At 43.2% G+C, this 19,342-nt stretch overlaps 1 protein-coding gene across 1 annotated transcript in view; it reads right to left on the bottom strand.

Annotated features, from left to right (window-relative positions):
• Window positions 1–766: 766 nt before the first annotated feature.
• Window positions 767–19,342, bottom strand: part of LOC147717633 (E3 ubiquitin-protein ligase TRIM39-like) — a 480,268-nt gene continuing 461,692 nt past the window's right edge. Inside the window, exon 8 of the mRNA XM_086924427.1 lies at window positions 767–1,543. The gene's annotated coding sequence lies outside the window, so the exon portion shown is untranslated. The remainder of the gene's footprint in view (window positions 1,544–19,342) is intronic.

The following is a 19,342-nucleotide window of genomic DNA, read 5'->3' as shown; positions in this document are numbered from 1 at the left end:
TAACGTCGCATACGTGGACGATGCTGGTACTGAGTAGCACAACGTCTCCTATAGACGGGCAGGGGTACTGCTGGGAACATTTTCCAGATCCAGTCTGGAACCTGAGGAGAGTTCTAAGGTAAGGAATCTGCGGCTAGACATCTCTATAAGATAAAGTAGAAAGCGGTAGGGAAAAATAGAAAACCTAATACTTACCTATATCTAAGGGCATAATGCAGAACACAACTAAAGCGTACTTAAAAAAGCATGGCTATCTTTACTTGTTGTAAAGGCAGTCAGTAGCCAATCAAATAATGCTTAGTCATTACTATGCACCGAGGTAGTTTCACAAAATACTGCAAAACAGATATCACAAATTTTAAATGCCTCATAACTTACACAATACTTACCAAACTCACTTGTAGCACCCAAAAGGATCATCTGCACACCATAATGTCTAATCCTGCCAAATTTCATAGAAATCTGTTTAGCCATTTTCGCGCTACATCGAATACAAAAGTCTATAGCAAATACAGTGGTGGATAAATGAGTTTTGGGACCCCCCCCATTTTTATCTTTTCACCCCTTTTGCCAAGTCACAGCTAAACCTTCCATTCCCCACCAATGTAGAAAAAGCTATAGGTCTGAAAAGGCTTGAGGAGAACAATGGTAAAGTTATTTGCAAGCAAAATTCTGAGGAATTCAATAGCTCTTTAGTCATCTTTAATACCGCAAAATTTTCTGTCCCTTCACCCCTCTGGAAAAACGTTCGCCACACCAGAGGACTTGTGCTACAAAGTGTTTTTATTCCAGGCAGAAAGACATGACACGTTTCGACCCTTGCGGGTCTTGATCAAGTTGTCTGTTTAGAGTAAAGTGCTTTCATAGGGCAAACACACCCATAGGGGTTACCTCTTCCGGGCTGAAGGTTGTCCAAAAAGTACATAACGTGAATTATACAATACAGTGTGCAAAATTGATTCAATATATGCACCCACTCTCATTCCAACTTTCCCTTTTTTACAAATCTACTACATCTTTCTTTGGATGTAGTATGAAATGATGTTTGCTAAACATAACTATTCGAGAAAACATTGTTGCCATACATAGCTCTGTTGCAATTGCGTAATCCGTAATCATGGTGGCTATAGAATATGAAACAGGACTTGGTATGCCAAGGCTTCCATATTATTCAAATAATAATAACATTAACTGTAAAACTCAATCATAAATGGAGTTATGTACCAAAGTTGAAATTATGTTATCATGAAAATTCATCACATATTTACATATGAAAACTATTACTTTTGTCATCATCATCATGCCCAAGGAAATTATAATATTGTGCTCTGTAGTTTCACAAACAAACACAAATATTATAAAAAGTAAAGAAAATACAGACTCTAGTGGTCATTCACATTTACATGCTGTGTTTGTTATTGCTGGACTATCTTTCTTATACAATTTTTAGTAGTGAATTAAATAATTCTCACAAACTGCTGACAAACAATGTAAAATTACATAGTACATCCAGAGTCGCCGTCTGTTTCATAGTTAATCATTCCTAATAGGAAAGGAAAGAGGAAAGTGATCACTCAGTTATACATACAACAAAGTGCTCTATTATAAAGACAAAGTGCTTCTAGTTAAAAACTTTAAAATCATCTATATTTACAGACAATCAAGGAGGAATGTAAGTGTACATTAATTTTCCAGATGCACTTCTAATTCTTCAATGACATTCATACCTACAAGTGCGCTTTTATATACTTTGATTCTAGAATATGCAAGGCATGCGATTCCTTCTCTGCTTCTGGGGGTTTAACTCCTTCGACGCTCATGACTAGCTCAGCTCGTCCTGCATCACAGTAGAGCTGTGCTCATGACGAGCTGAGCTCGTCATAACTGCCGCGGAACGCCCACGTGGGGATAATTCCTCTCCTGTGCGGGGCGTTCCATTGGGTGGACGGAGTCATGACGAGCTCAGCTCGTCATGAGCACAGCTCCACTGTGCAGCGTGACGAGCCCGCGGCGAAGGGGTTAAGCAACCTTGGACCACAAAAATGCTAGTACATATGTACAAAACACAAATTAAATGTTGGTATTTAGAACAGTGGCGGTTTCCGAGTACAGGCGTTGGGGCTCCGCCCCCTTTACATTTACAGCATGTAATGCCAAATCTGTTTAATTAAAATAATACACAGTCTGCACTCTGTGTCACCGCTATGTTGTTTGCTGATACTAGCGATAAAACACTCACTGACTAGTTTGCAGCAGTCACGTCAGTCACGTGACTCATGACGCTTTCACTTTGCTCTTCCTACAATGCCGACTGACAATCAAAAATTTGCTAGCATTCGCGCCAAGAATTTTCAATTCTATTAAGGACACGGAGGCGAGGATTATGCTTCTCAATCTTAACTGCAATAAACACAGCAGGCAATGAAAATGTATATTTTCATAAATAACAGTAAAACAAACTACATTTCCCATGAGTACACATGAGTATAGGCACGTCCCCATAGTCCATAATAACCCCTTGCATGCTCCCATCATCCTCTTTCTTTGAGGCGAACCAAGTCCAACAATAACTTGAATAATGAATAACTCCTCCAACATGAAATAAACAAGGTTTCAGGCCAAACATCCTGTCGTCCGTCGTCGATCAATCAGACTTCTTATCTGATCCTGAAAGAAAGGAAACAACACCACCGTAATCACTGCATAACTGGGTGGGCAAGCTTATTTACTGTAAATTAAGCCGGGTGGGATAATCCTCGCCTCCGTGTCCTTAATAGAATAGAAAATTCTTGGTGCGAATGCTAGCAAATTTTTGATTCTATTACAGGACCGGAGGCTTCAGATTATGCTAGTTTAACGCTCATTAAAAACCACAGAAGTAATATCTCCCACCGGCTTATAATAAAACGTCTTAAAAGTTGATTCAGAAGACCAATCTGCACATCGCATAATCTCTTGGATACTAGATCCCAAACTATAAGACTTTGACGCCATAACGCCTCTCACTGAATGAGCACCAAAGATCTGCGTATCAATACCTGCTTCCTTCATTATGAAGCGAAGCCATCTGGCAACTGTGGCAGCTGCCACAGGTTTAAATGGTTTTTGCAAAGCAATCAATAATTGTGAACAACCTTGAGGCCTCAAGGCCTTTGTACATTCCTCATATGCTCTTAAACATTTGACTACACATACTTTTTCATTATCAGGAAATGCATTATAATCAATGTGTCGTGACATTGTTTTGGTACGACCTGTAATAGAGTGTTTACCCCGGAAGGGGTTTCTTTTACTACCTGTAATGTCGAGTGCTTTCACGTCCGAAGACCGTCTGCATGCTGATAGGCAAAGTAACATGGCCAATTTTGCTGATAATTGCTTCCTAGACAAGAGTGCATTATCAGGCCATCTGTTGAACAAAGAGATGACTAGCGAAACGTCCCACAAACCCTTATATTTGGGTTTAGGGGGGATTAGCTACCCTTATCCCCTTCAGTAGTTTACAAACCATCGGGTGCATGCCTACCGGTTTCCTGTCTATCTGGGCATGCCCCGCAGAAATGGCTGAACGGAAATGGTTTACCGAGCGATAAGCCAGGCCACCAGCTGCCTTATCCGCCAAAAAGTTTAACACGTGGGATAATTCTGCCCCCACGGGATCCACTTGTCTTCCCACGCACCAATCCATCCAGTTTTTCCAGGCCGCGGAATAGCGCTTCCTGGTGGATGGTGCCCATGCTTGCTTGATAAATTCGGAAGTCTGGCTCGAAACTCCTGGCAGTTGCCACTGTTCCCTGAAAGCCTCCATGCCATCAGCGTTAGCCTGCCCTCTAATAGCAATGGGTGCTGCTCCTGACGAGGGCCCTGCAACAGCCACTCCGAGTCCGGCAGTAACCGGGGGCGATTGCAGCTCCACTGCAACAACTTGGGGAACCAAGCTTGTGACGTCCACCACGGTGTCACCATGACCACTTCCGCCTGTTGTCTGATCACCTGTGTCATTACCCTGGGGATTAATAAGAACGGGGGAAAGGCATACTGAAGTCCCTGCGACCAATCCTGGAGCAATCCAGGAGAAAGGCATCGGTTGCAATCACTATCGGATCTGGTCTCCAGCTGAAGAACCTGGAAATCTGACAGGTCAGCCTGGAGGCGAATAGATCCGTCTGAAACGGACCCCAAATTGTCTGTAACCACTGAAACACCTGAGGAAGCAGTTTCCAGTCGCTGTAATCTCTGGAGATGCCTGGAATTCCAGTCAGCCACTTGGTTGTACTGCCCTGGAATGTACTCCGCTACCACCGAGATCTGATTCGAGGCAATAATTCCAAAAGTCCTTGGCCATTTGAACAAGAAGTGATGACCTCATGCCGGCCAACTTGTTGATATACCTCACTGCGGACACATTGTCCAATCGCAGTAGGATACAACAAGATGTCTGCCTCGGGGATAACGTGCGAATCGCGAATGATCCCGCGAGCAGCTCAAAGCAATTTATGTGTAGTGATAGTTCTTGCGTTGACCACCTGCCTCCTGTGGAGATAACTCCGCAGCGCGCGCCTCAGCCCAATCCGCTGGCGTCTGACTCGATTACCACCTCTGGCAGTGATCCGAAGATCGCCCTGCCGTTCCAGGCCTCTACATGACCGAGCCACCACTGCAACTTGGTTTGGACCTCCTCCGACAGTGGAATGGAGTCCGTGTACGATAGACCTCTCTGAAGATGCTTGATCTTCAGGCGTTGAAGTGCTGTAATGAAGGGGACCCAGGAATATTGCTTGAATGGATGAAGCCAATATCCCCACCACTCTGGCAATCGCCCTGAGCGTAACCGTCTGGTTGTCCAGCAACTTGAGAATTTCCTTCTTCAAGTCCCTCAATTTTGCCTGAGGAAGACAGTTGTGCTGCCAGGGAATCTATTGTGAACCCTAGGAAGTCTATCACCTGAGTTGGTACCACCACCGACTTCTTCTGATTGATAACAAAACCTAAGCTCTGAAGCAGCAACATTGTCATGTCTAAATGCTGCTCGAGCGTGGACTGGCTCTGCGCCATGATCAGTATGTTGTCTAGATAAATTATAAGCCTGAGCCCCCTCTCCCTGAGGTGAGCCACCACTGGCTTCATCACCTTGGTGAAGCACCAGGGACCTGAGGAGAGCCCGAAAGGAAGAGCCAAATATTCGTAACACAGGCCGTTCCAAAGAAACTGCAGGAATCTGCGGTGTGGAGGAAAAATTGGTATGGACAGCTACGCGTCCTTGAGATCCAGACGGACTAACCAATCTCCGTCCTGTAACAAATCCGCTAATAGATGAATACCTTCCATCTTGAAATGGTTGTAAGTAAGGTACTGATTGAAATCCTTGAGGTTGAGCACTAACCTGTTGCCACCTCCTTTCTTCTGAACAATAAAGACGTTGCTGCAGAACCCGCGAGGTCCGCCTTGGCATTGTACAATCGCGTGCTTCTGCAGCAAGTCTGCAATTTCTTTGTCTATGAAACTGTGATCTTGTTGGGAAAAATGGAGAGCTGGGGGAGGAGACACTTGTGTCGGATGAGAATAAAATTCCAACTGAAACCCCTGGACAGTCTGCAAAACCCACGCATCCTGAGTCAGGGCCTGCCATTGTGTAAGGCAATGTCGTGTGCGACCCCCCCAGAGGAAGAAGAGAGAGATCTGTTACACTCACCTGTCTTTTGCTGGGACTTGTTGTTTCCCAATTGGAAACGGCCCCTGTTGGAGCCTCTGCAGGTTGGGTAAAAGGTACCACCCCGTGTGGAGTCCCACTCTCCTCTTCCGCGACCATAGTCGCCTCACTGAGAGCCTTGTTAAAAGCCCCGGCCTGACGAGCGGCCCCCGCCTCGCCCGGCCCTGTTGAAAACACCCTGGGTAAGTGCTCTTTTGATACCGCTCTGCGCCTTGTCCAGTGCGGTGAATGTCCCGACATATTTCGATACATCCTTGACGAACCGGTCACCGAACAAGTGACCACCAGCCAGAGGACCTGGCTCTGCTTCTGCTAACTCTGCCACGTTACTGTCCATTCTAAGGAGCAAGGACTTGCGTCTCTCAGAGGAGATCACACAGTTTGCGTTGCCAATGAGGCAGATAGCGCGCTGGGTCCAGCCCGCCAAAATGTCCGGATCAACTGGTTTTGCCCCTTCCTTGGCTGCCAAAGCCATCTCTAGTATCTTCGCTAGGGGACCCACAACGTCGAGCATTTTATCTTGGCAGCCCCGCCAAGCACGGTCCAACCCACGTTTGGGGTCCTTGGAGAATTTCTTCAGGAAGGTGAGCATGCTGGCATCGATCTCCGGAGTTTCTGCCACGCTGTCTGGCAGGTCCGGTCGTGGACACTCTGTTTTTAACCGATTGCAGACTTTGTAAAATAAGGATCCACAACTTGTAGGTAAAAAGTAGAGGTTTATTCCAAGAAAAGATCCCATCCACAGGTGAACATCCAGCCAGCAATAAAGTAAGATAGCAACTGCTTAGTGGTCAAAGGATAACATTCCATCTGAGAATCCAGTGTCTCATGACATCAGCGCAGCTATGTCATGAGGCACAGACACACAGGACCAGGATTCCACACATCTCCCTTCTAATAACAACAAGACAATTATAAGAGAAAACAAAACAAAGCTAAAACAATAATCACACAGTGACGTAGTCTTTTAAATATTTAGGAGAATGAGAAACCCTTGCAGACTTGCGAAGAAGTGAGGAGGACTCAACTCTAGGAGTTTGAGAATGACGACTGCAAGAAGCTTCCACAAGATCATTTCTAACCACCACCACCCTGTTCAAATTCCAAACACGATGATCAGCAGTTTTGATGGCGTTCTTGAAAACTTTGATGACACGAATAGGCTTCTTAAAGGTAGCAGAAAGAGCCTTATTGTTTTTGCAGGGATTCTTAATAAGTACCCAATCTCCCACTTTAACAGGTGTGACCTTAACAGAATGTCTCTTATCAAACATCCTTTTTCTAGACTCAATTCTAGAAAGTTCACGCAACATCCACTCATCAGAGTCATCACGAGGAGGTGGTTGCAAGTCATTGACCCATGCCGGTACCACAAGGGTATTAGGAGTGCGTGATCTAAAAAGTTCAAAAGGAGTCTTTCCAGTAACGGCATGGGGAGATAACCTGTAAACCTTAACCTTCTTAAAGACATCTGTTCTCCAATCTGTACCAGCAGACTTAGCCATTCTAATAGTCTCTTTAAGGACACGGTTAAATCTCTCAACCATACCATTGGTTTCTGGGTGGTAAAGGGAAGACCTTTTGTGTTTAACTCCTTGCCCTAACAGAAAATTCTCCATCTCTTTAGAGACTAATTGGGGACCATTATCTGTGAGGATGGCGTTAGGGATGCCCTCTCTAGCAAAAAGTTTAGTTAAAAAATCCACTACATGCCTAGTCTCGATACCACGAGTTATGGCAATTTCTGGCCATCTAGAAAAGAAATCAACCAGAACAAGAACATACCACTCACAACCTGCTGAAGTAATAGGCCCCAAAATATCCAAACCCACTTCTTTCCAGGGCGCATCCGGTCTGTCTCTAATCACCATGGGTTGGACTTTAGGTTTTACTACCTTCTCACTAAGAGCACAGTCAATGCAATCCCTAACTTTGCGCTCTACTTCCAAATCCATATTTGGCCACCAATATGAGCTCCTTAAAATCTCCTTAGTCTTAGAGATTCCTAAATGACCGATATGTGCTAAAGACATAAGCTCATCCCGAAGAGCTAAGGGTGGAACCAATCTAGTTCCTCTGAAAAGTAAACCATTTTGTTCAGAAAGCTGATCCTTGACATGCCAAAATTTCTCAAGACCTTCATTACACTTAGGTTTAATCTTCCATCCTGTCATTAGGAGTTTAAGTACCTCAACCAGAGTCGAATCTTCCTGAACCATCTTCAACCACCTCTCTTTATCAACGACAGCCTCTTCTACAACACAAACCATCTCATCATCAACATCACAATCTTCCTCATCCTCAACCTCAGAACTGGGAACAAGGCGAGACAAAGCATCAGCTACTTTGTTTTCTACTCCAGGTAGATACTTTACACTAAAATCATAATCCTGTAAACCAACAACCCATTTTGTGATTCTACCAGACACCGCATCTATACCTTTTTTCTTTAAAATTTCACAAAGCGGCTTGTGATCTGTCCTGACCTCAAAATTGGTTCCCCACAATAAGTTTTTAAGCTTCTTGACTGACCAGTAAACAGCAAGAGCTTCACGCTCAATCACTGAGTATCGAGTTTCAGCTCCCTTCAAACTCCTTGACAAGAAAAGAATGACCCTCTCAATACCTTCAAATTTCTGTACAAGCACCGCACCTAAACCTTTCAGGCTTGCATCAGTAATCAAAATAGATTTCTCAGAAGGATCAAAACTGCTCAATTTCGGAGCAGAAGCTAGCCTCTCCTTGATGACCTCAAACTCACGCTGACATTTCTCCCCCCAAATGAAGTCTACACCCTTCCTCAACAAATACCTCATATTGGTACACAAAGAGGCAAAGTCTTTCACAAATTTGTTATAATACTCAGCAAGTCCCAAAAAACTCATCAACTCTTCCTTGTTCTGCGGGGGAGACATCTTAGAAATTGTAGAGATAAGATTTTCCTTAGGCAAAATACCTCCTTCTGTAATGGTGTGACCTAGATAATCAATGGAAGTTTTTCTAAATTTACACTTCTCAATCTTAACAGTCAAACCTGCATCACACAACCTTCCTAGAACAGCAAATAGCCTAAGATCATGTTGAGGATTATCTATGCCAAACACAAGAATGTCGTCCTGATAGACTCTAACACCATGTAAACCTTTTAAGACTTTCTCTAATGCCCTCTGAAAAACCGATGCGGCTGACACTAAACCAAATGGTAGTCTAACGAACCTAAAAGTGCCATATGGTGTCACAAAAGAGGTTAAGTCTTTCGAATCCTCTTCCAATCTAATCTGATGGTACGCGGACCTTAGATCAATGGTGCTGAAAATTCTAGCACCTTTAAGAAGCATAAGCATGTCCGCAATCTTGGGTAGAGGATAGTGATCAGTAACCACACACTTGTTGAGTTCTCTTAAATCAACACAGAGACGGAGAGAGTTGTCCGATTTCTTGGCTGCGACAATCGGGGCGACCCACTCCGTTCCCTCTACTGTCTCTATAATGCCTCCCTTGACCAGCTTATCAAGTTCATCTTTAACTTGTTCTCTGACCGCTACAGGTACATTACGCACTTTGCAGCAGACAGGTACAGCATCCTTCTTCAAGATGATACGATGACAATAGTCATTAAGGCATCCTAAATTTTCCGAAAAAAACTTTAGGGAATTTGGATTTCAGTTCACTAGTGAAATCATGAGAAACTAATGAAACAATTTGAGGTGTGCAGGGAAAGGGTTCTTTTAGGAGAATAGGGGGTGTCGAATTCGGATCAAGCATAACACCCAAATCCTTGAGAGCAAACCAGCTTATTATGCTATCTCCTTTTTGAGAAACATAAATTTTTGCTTTGGCCAACCTATTCTTATAATTAATCATACCTTCAAAAACTCCAAGTAGTTTAATGGGTTGACCAGCATAACCAAATGGTCTTATATCGGGGCGTGAGAGCTCAAGTTTATGTCCCAACTTACTCAAGAAGAAATCTTTTGCCACAATAGTAATCTTTGCCCCAGAATCGAACAAAACTTTGGTAGGATAACCTTCTACCAAAATTTCATCACAAGGGGAATTCTTTGCTTCCTCAGCACTCACAGTTTGAATATAAATTTGCCCACAATCTAGGTGTTCATCTAGATTATCATCATTTTCAAAATCATAAAATATTTCATTCACTCTACCTCTATAGTTTCCCCCTTTACAACATGAGGTGAAGTGTCCTTTCTTTTTGCACTTACTACAATAAGCTTTCCAACCTGGACATTGTCTATCAGTGGCAAAATGCCCTATTTTACCACATCTGTAACACTTTACTTGAGAGAAATCCAAACTGTTTTCCTTTCTTTTATAAGGAATTTTGTTCGAAACATTTTCATTTCTAGAGTCTTTTTGCTGATTTTCACTTGTTCTAGCAGTAGATTTCACAACATTCACAGTCTCTTTCGTAGTTTTGTTGTCACCATTCTTTTTGATGACTTCTACACACTTAATAGAATGTTCTATCCTCTTAGCAATAGTAAGAACTTCCTCTAAAGAAGGTTCATCCTTTTGCCACAATTCCTCTCTCACCTTTTCAATATAACACCCAAGCATGAACTGATCTCTAATATGCTCATCAAGACTTGCCCCAAACTTACATGAGGACGCAAGTTTCCTTAACGCTGTAATATAGTTCTCAATTGTTTCTTCTTCCATTTGTGTTCTCCGACCAAAATGATATCTTTCTAAAATTGTACTGACTCTAGGAAGATAATGCTCATCCAGTTTTGCAATACATATTTCATATTCATTTAAACTACCGTCATCAATGTCGGGTAAATGATCGAATACCTCTTGTCCTTCTGCCCCCAAACAGTGTAAAAGTAGAGCTGTCTTCCTTTCAGCACTCAAACTAGATCCACACACCCTTGCATACCTTTCGAACACTTTACGCCATTTTTTCCATCTAATAGGTGGATCCCCAGGTGAGGACAAGAAGAAAGGGGGAGCAGTGACATTTTGCATTTTGTTGTTGAATAAAGAAAATTAGAGCACAAAATGAAAATAAGAAAAGAAATATCTACTATGTGTGCGTGTCACAGAAGTGGGACACACAAAATCAGCTCCAAGTGAGTGTATCAAATAACAATGTGTGTGTGTGTCACAGAAGCAGGACACACTATAATGTGTGTGTGTCACAGAAGCAGGACACACTACAATGTGTGTGTGTCACAGAAGCAGGACACACTACAATGTGTGTGTGTCACAGTGGCAGAACACACAGCAGGGCTTTCCAGTGAGTGTGTCAAATATTAGAAAAGGAAAGAAAACAGTACCTTAAAATTGTTGATAGAGAAGGTGGCAAATATTGTAGATAATAAGAGAGTTCAGGGTAAAATAGAAGAATAGCGATGACTAGCGGTGTTCATAACGCGATTACCGCGTAACGCGTATATTGTGAACTGGAAATCGAAAAATTCCCCAATCAAAGATGGCGCCCACGTCTGCGTGACTCCCAGGGTGCCTTGCGGCACGTTTGCGTGTCTCCCGGCAGGCTTTGTGAAGAGTCGAGAAGCGAGGTGAAGCAAGATGTTTATCTTCCAAAGCTTCCAGATTCTGGCAATGGCGTTCTCTTGGAAAAGGCAGCTCGTGAGGACACTCGCTCGTGAAGGCGCTTGCAAAGACGTTGGCAGGTAGGAGACTATTCGAAAAATGCAGGTTGCAGAGATCGAGTGCGCTATATAAAATACGCGCAAAAGTGTCTGAATTAGTAATTAAAAAGTCAATAAAGTTAGCACCGCTAGGTTACACCATCAGAAATATGCAGGAAGAAAACAAAGTGGTTTGTTTTCTTGTTAAAAATTAAGTTGAAATCTTCTTACCCTGAAAACGGAGATAGAAGTCTCTTTCTCTTTTAAAGTCCAGTGCAAAGTGATTCAATTATGTTCCATGTTGAGAGTTGAATGCCACCAGGGTATCTCGGGTTGTTCCAAGTATCCAGGAATTTTCAAAGGAACAAATCCTTTTTAAAGGAACAAATATTTTTTTTTAAAAAAAAAATCTTGAGATAGGTGTTGAGATCTTATCTTCTTCTTCCCATCCTGCGTCGCCAAATGTAAAATAAGGATCCACAACTTGTAGGTAAAAAGTAGAGGTTTATTCCAAGAAAAGATCCCATCCACAGGTGAACATCCAGCCAGCAATAAAGTAAGATAGCAACTGCTTAGTGGTCAAAGGATAACATTCCATCTGAGAATCCAGTGTCTCATGACATCAGCGCAGCTATGTCATGAGGCACAGACACACAGGACCAGGATTCCACAGACTTCTCTTGAGAAACTTTTCCTCAGGTTATCGTGGAGGTAGTCCGACACTGCAGGAGGCGGAACCCAGTCCGAAGACCGAGGGTGCATAATATCTGAGGGGTCAAATGTGAAAGGAGTGTTGGTCTGCTCCGCCGAAGCTTTGGGTTCGACCCTGGCCTTCTTAGGAGGAGGGAGGGGCTCCTCGGAGGTATCGGTGTCAGTGTCCGTGTTGGTGGTAGTCGTATCAGTATCCACCGGAGCAGGGCGCTTAGCTTTCGCCTTCCCGCCTGTGTAGGCATGGTCTGGCGTACCCGTCACTGGCAGAGTTGCCAGTGTTTGGGAATGAGGCCAGTCTTTCTGGGTATTCGAGCTTGTGGCGGTAGATGAAGATTCTCCTGCCTTTTGTTTCTTCTTTTTGTCATACCCATGACGCTTAGTGAAGCCCTCTAGCTTCTTTCTAATGGGGCGTAGGGCTACTGCCAGTGCCTGCTGTACAGTCTGGGGAACTTTAGTTTCCATGGCCTTGTTTACTGAAGCCTGGACTGAGGCATCTAAAGCTTCAACAATGTTGTTGTCTAAAACAGCTTCCTGCTGTCCATCACCAACTTCCTCCTCTCCTCCATAGTACTCCTCCGGGTTCTGTGCCCATTCTTCCATAATGCAAGGTGTAATTATAACTCTCACTCAGGGATAACACCCTTCTTTCCACAAACAGGAGGGGTAATGGGGGGGGGGGGTCAGCCCAAAGCACACTTACAATATGTCAACGTTACCCAAACCCCCTCAGCAAAGCTGTATTCCAACAGGTCAGTGACCCTGGCCCAACAGTTCTAAGAGCGTGTGCACACTCTCCAGGCTTCTATTTTACAACCTGATGCCAGGCGATCTCACAGGGAGCCTGCCGGTGTGCAGAACGCGTTGGAAATGCGCTCAAGAATGCCGGGGAAATCGTGCCGAGTCGCGCAGCCCAAACGCGACCATAATCCTACCAAAAAGAAGCCCAATTGGTAGCGTTTGGGCGCGCGCGTCGGCCGTGAGCCACTCGGTCTTGCGTGCAAGGGGGTACCAGGGAAGCCCAACGCGCACGAAGCCACGCTGCCGATAATGGGCTCCTCTGAAGAAAGCGACCGGCTCCCTGACGGTCAGAGACCGTGATTCAACGTGCTATAGAGCGCGAGTCCAACAACAACTTGAAAGCGGCAAGCGCTCGCAATTATAACAAAGCTCCGGAATAGAGGAGCGAGGCACCCAGCACCCTCTATGCAGCAAGTAACTTTTCTACACATTCTTCACATCGTCAGCAAAGTGGTATAAAAGGTACAATCATATATGGCATCAAACCATTAGCATACAAGCATATATATAATCAATCATTAACATCCCATGCAAAGCAGAGTGAGGGGACCATTAAATAGGTGCACTTAACTCTTGCTGTGAGCAGCAAAGAAAGAGGATGATGGGAGCACGCAAGGGGTTCTTATGGACTATGGGGGCGTGCCTATACTCATGTGTACTCATGGGAAATGTAGTTTGTTTTACTGTTATTTATGAAAATATACATTTTCATTGGCTGCTGTCTTTATTGCAGTAAAGATTGAGAAGCATAATCTGAAGCATCTGGTCCTGTAATAGAATCTCTCAGCCCTGAGGGCTGTGATTTCATCAGCTCGGCAAAGACTGGGCATCAAGAGACAGTCTCCACCCCCTGAAGACGTGGAGGTAAAGTTAGCGTCGGGCGTTTCAGATGAAAGCCCGGTAGCTCTAACCTTCCACGTCAATCAAGGAGTGGAAAGCATAGTCACCCCACCCTTTCCCATCTCGTCACAGGGTGGGGTGACACCCACCCTGTGTGACGAGATGGGAAAGGGTGTGATTGGGGATTTGATTTCTGCGCAGACTCTCTCTTCCTTCAGGCAGTAACGGTATTCCATACGAGGCGGGAGCGTCGTGGAGATGGGAGCTATTCTGAGTACAGTGTACAATTCTGATTGGCCTCACTTTGTGACGTTGGCCCCTGGCTCAGCCGAAAACAAACTAAAGGCAGTAGTCCGAGTCGGAAGACAAAGGCACGCAGCCACTGTGAAAAAAATGTAACAGGTAAAATAACACTGCGTTCATTTGAGCGCTTTTAGCTAAGTTTGTGGATAGGTGTAAACCAGTCATACGCTCAATGCTGTGGCAAGTGTTGAACTGTGTGGCTAAGGGACTGATCGACTGCCCTTGAAATGTGAAGCCCTGTGAGAGTTTGCCTCTGTTTGCAGAGTCCCGCGTCGCTTGGAAAAAGCAAGCAAAAGTCGACTTGTAAATTAATGACGCAGCATGAGCATCAATAGTACCCCCTCCTCACTAATCTGAGCTCACAAACAAATCACCATCTATGGGTATGCTGTGGCCTGTCTCAGACCTGTCTAGGCTAAACTTCATCCCTATACATGCATTTGTCAGTCTGTCACTTGGTCTGTCATCAAAAGTGGCTGTTTTTACTACGCACCCATAAACGCAAAGTCGTGCTGCCTCATGAGTTTTAAAAAAATGCTGTTACTCAAACGAAGTATTTTAGTACTAATGGAGTCTTCGTCAGTATATGACATAACTATTTCCAATCTCTATCTGCACGCTTTGTAGGCCTCAGTGGTGCATGAAAATCAAGGCTCTGCGAGTGACTGCGCGTGCAGTGGTAAGAACCATGTAAATGTAGAAGAATGTGGCATCATGGCAATGTTAGTTAATTATGATTTATGATATATATTCAGAATGTCAGCTTGGGCACACAGCTTTACTTTTAGCTCAGAGACTGGTTAAAAAATGCTAAGGAGATAGGATGTGTTTCACTGTTCCTAACATGCTTTAAGTTATTCAGAGCTTAATACCATCCACTACTCAGATCTTCTCTTTTGCAAGGCCCGCATAGCCATGTGTTCTGTTCCGTCATGGTGTTACAGCGCTTAAAACAATGTGTAATTGCGAACAGCGACCAATGTGAACGATTCTGCATTGATGATAGTACCACTCCTTCTTAAGCCCACTAGCACCATCTATGCTTTAATAATTCCCTTTCCCATATTTACTCACTTAAACTTTACGTTTTCAACCTTCTTTAGGAAAAGGAAAGAAAGACCTGTTCTGTTTTCGGTATTTGATTCTAAATACACTCCTGCTACAGAGCAGCTACATCATTATCATACTAAATGGCTTAACTGATGTCAAAACTAAACTGTGGGAAGAAAATGTCAAACAGGTTCTTAGAAAGACCATGCAATATATATGTACTAGCGGCATAGTTAAGTGCAACATGTTTAGATATATAAAGTCGACACTTTCACAATCCTTTACAAACCTTCTTGCTTTCTCATATTTTCTTTAAAATGCACCATTTTCTTACTCTTTTTTTCAAAACTTTCCTGGGCGAGAACCGCCCCAACCCTCCTTATGATGGTCGGCTCGGGCAACATTCATCCCCAATTTCTATGCCTCACCACATCCTAATTTCACCAGCCGCCACTGATTTGGAAGGGGAGTGTTTAGGCCGTCCCTTCCAAATACCGACTCTGAATGAGATGTATGAATATTTTGCGACCAAATTAAGAATTCATAGTTTTCTGATTCCTTGAAGGAGGTGGTAACCCATTATCCTTTGAGAATGAAAAACAATTTTTTTAGGAGCAGGCAGTGGTCACATGGACCACTGCCTACTCTTAAATAAAACTGTAAACTTAATTTTTTTTTTTTAATGCATTCTGTTTTCCTTTAAGGATAACTGGCAGCATTTCTGACAAAAAAGGTTTGCTTTATTAAAAAGTTAAAAAGCAATCACAAACATGGTGGTCAGCTAAATCGCCTATCTTTTCTAAAGAGGCTAGTTTGAATACAAGAATCACCAACAGTAAGTTTAAGGTTGGAAAATTCTATTGCTTACTTGCTGCAATTGACTGTGAACAGAAATGATGCTTTTAACAAGAACTTTTCAAAGAAAAAAGGACGATCAATGTTGAAGAAAAACACAACCAGACATATAGTTAGTCAGTCAGTCAGGATATCTTTATTCGACTTATTACAAGTCATACAAAGAAACAAACAATAAACAATAAAACATAACATAGGATACATATGCCCATACATACATAGCCCAGCATTTCCATAAAAGCATTAAAACTACGGATATAAGTTAAATACTATACAATGTTAAAACTATACAAATTCATTCATAAGAGGCAAAAATAATTCTGATGAAAAACCCTTAAAAATTGCTAAGGCGAGTTTTGACCGACAGCTTTCACCCTAGCTGCGGCAACTAAGAAATTCGCGATGCAAAAGGTAGTGCGGGGATTTGACAAAAGCTGTAAATAAAGCAAGGCTGGACGAACCTGAGTGAAGCCCGCTTCTTTAAGGACAGGGAGTAGATATTTTTTCCTCTGCTCGTGAAAGAAGCTGCAAAACATGACAAAGTGCAATGTGTCCTGCACCGAGAAGTCGTCGCATCTACAGGGTGGGGCTTCATCTGGCTTCTGCCAGCCCTTAAATGAACCAAGATGGTAGTGTATCAGGTTGAACCTGAACTTGGTTAGCAGGAACCTATGGTAGGCAACGGTTACAAAAATAAGATAAGGTGCAATGGAAGGGGCGCTAACCAAAAGGACATATAGTTACATCAAATGCATACATTGGCGCAAGTACATTAAGATGTCTATGTACATTGTACACTGTAACATAGGTTGCTGCAATTGTGTGAAAGTGAATAAAGTGGTCATGGAACACGTAGTGACTGAAAACAAATTAAAAGATAAAAAGGCAGTGCTTCAACCGCCTGTGTGCTGCTTGTCAAGAATGATATAGTGCTGAACTTCCATATATCCAGGGCAATCAAAAAGTTGTCTTGAATGCCCTAATGGGGCTGTTTTTATTCCAGGCAAGAATTAAGAGTGTCGACGTTTAAACCCGAGAGAGCGAGGTTACTTAGGACCATCAGGGTGGGTCTTCATCAGGACGTGGGGGTGGAGCAACATATAGTTGCATGGAAACTCCATAAGACAAATCCGAAAGAGTTATGTAGACAGCAACACGGCTTCCAACTCTAACATGTTTATTATTGTTGACAAAGCAAATAGGCTTGTCTTCCTATATGAATGTGGTGACACATTGACAAAGCCACTAGGCTTGCTGTGTAAATTGATGTGGATTCCTGTTGACCAAGCCAGCAGATCTGCATTATTTAAAGTTATACCCTTTTATATTGTGATGATTGCTCTCATTGGCTGGACGTGTACGGGATTGGCCGCAGGGCATGTCCCCAAGAGGCCAGTGATGTTTTATAGTTAGGTATGGTAGTAAAATCATACTTTACATTTAAAAGAAATCTCTGAATCACAAAGGTTAGAGCAATGTTATAGTTAGGTCTGGTAATATATTAGTTTATGCTAATTTTAAAAAACATAGAAATTCACTGAAAAAAAACAAAGGTTACAGTGACATTCGAGTTAGGAGAAAATGTAAGCTAAAAATACTCTCAGCCTGAATACTTCCCCATACAGTTGATTAGTAAAAAGACTCTGGAAATCCTTAACGTTGTCAATTGTTTATTGAACATCTGATTTATGAAATGTAAACATACCCTTAACATTCTAATTTCAATCAGAGGCCACTGTTGGCCGAACTCTGTAGAGATCTGCTCTTACAGTTTCGCCCTGTTCCAGACAGGACTTGTGGCTTTATCTCCCATCCCATATCCTACGTAGCCGATCCGCAACATTTTGCACCCCTGGCAGGTGCTCCACTAGGGAGTCTATTGTGTGATTCTTTGCGTGGCAGGATATTTGACTTTTAAGATGCTTATAGCAGCGTTACTTAATTTCTCCTTGTCTTGTGCTTTAGTCACCTCTTGAACTCTTCCTCTTTTCTTGTGTGTGTGGTTCTAACCTCTATCATCTCAGTTTGCTGTGTCTTTTTGAAGTCACTGTCTTTCAGAGTCAAGGTCTGTCAGGTTTGTCTCCATTTCCCTTTACATTTAACCTATTTGCATTCGTGAATATAGTTTGTCTGTGTTCCTGTATCATTCTATTTATGTTTGGTGCAACTCTGCTTTCATACATTTCATCCCTACTCCTGTGAGTAGCTGGACCAGTTGTACCTTTGTACTCTGTCCTGTGGGGTGCTCATCTGTCTGTTTGTGTCTTTGGAGTTCTTTTGTGACAGTTTTACTAGTTTTTGTATTTTCCTATTTTCTGCCAGCATTTGCTTGAATGCCCAGTGATCTTTTTCATAGTCACAGCACTTGTAAAAATATAAATCTACTTCCAGATTCAGGATCTCAAGATCTGACACTGTATTTGAAAGCATGATTGACTGACTGACTGACTGACACACAACGTTTCAACCCTTCCGAATCCCAATCTGCGGTTTACCCACCCATCGGTATGTGAGAAACACAGGAAACAACACACATGGCAACCCGTTTGGACCAAAGTCAGATATCCAATAAGATATAATCAACTAAGCTAGTATAGTTCAAGAGGTTGTAAGTGCGCCCTCCTCTTTGTCAGAAATTGCGGTCCCGTTACATGCTAGAAGGCCTTGATTCAATATAAATGCATTTAACTGGACTACAACAGTTGACCACTTCTTCATAGGGTGAAGAGTCAACCCAGGAACGGACCAGTGGTCTCCATCGCTGGTAAAGTCCTCCGTGTGAACGCTCAATGGCTGAAGTTTGCAATTAAAAACAGCAGCAACAATTTTATAAGCATCGACCGGAAAGGCTGCCATGTGGGAGTCCATAATGTCTATGATTGATGATTCTGAACTGCTACCCCCAGGCCTGCCCTACATATTATAGGCATAATAGCAGAAAATAGCAGGCTAACACATAAAACATCGGATGAACCCACGTCATTCTCTTTGGCCAAGCCAGAACGTGCGTTTTTCACCCAGATGGTCAGCCCGCCTGATAGTCCTGTAGAAATGGCAGCCAGAGTAAAACTGGGGAGATGAGGACCAGGTCTCTTGAAAGAGGCAAATATCAAACATATCAAACTGACACCAGTCTACAGAGGAGAGTTTGGAGGCTCATCCTACAAGATTTCAAGAGGCATGCTTGGTAGGTGGCACAGAGGATACGCCTTTGGCGATGTGACAGGGCCTTTTAATGACTACTGGTGCAGGGCCACTGAAATCAGAGGATAGAGAGTAATTGAGGTCCCCTAAATCCTCCAGCACTTGAACACTGGAGTCTGCAGAGTGCAACAGCAGCTTCACAGCATTTTTTGGTTCTGCTCAAATACCTTTGGTGACATTTTACAGAGAGAAAATTAGACAGTGGACATCAACCTCTATATAACAACTATGGGTGTATGCCCATATTACACCCCAA

This window comes from Lissotriton vulgaris, chromosome 5 (assembly GCF_964263255.1).
Source record: "Lissotriton vulgaris chromosome 5, aLisVul1.2, whole genome shotgun sequence".
Lineage (NCBI taxonomy): Eukaryota > Metazoa > Chordata > Amphibia > Caudata > Salamandridae > Lissotriton > Lissotriton vulgaris.
Note: the sequence above shows the minus strand (reverse complement) of the source record. Positions and strands in the feature narration are given on the sequence as shown.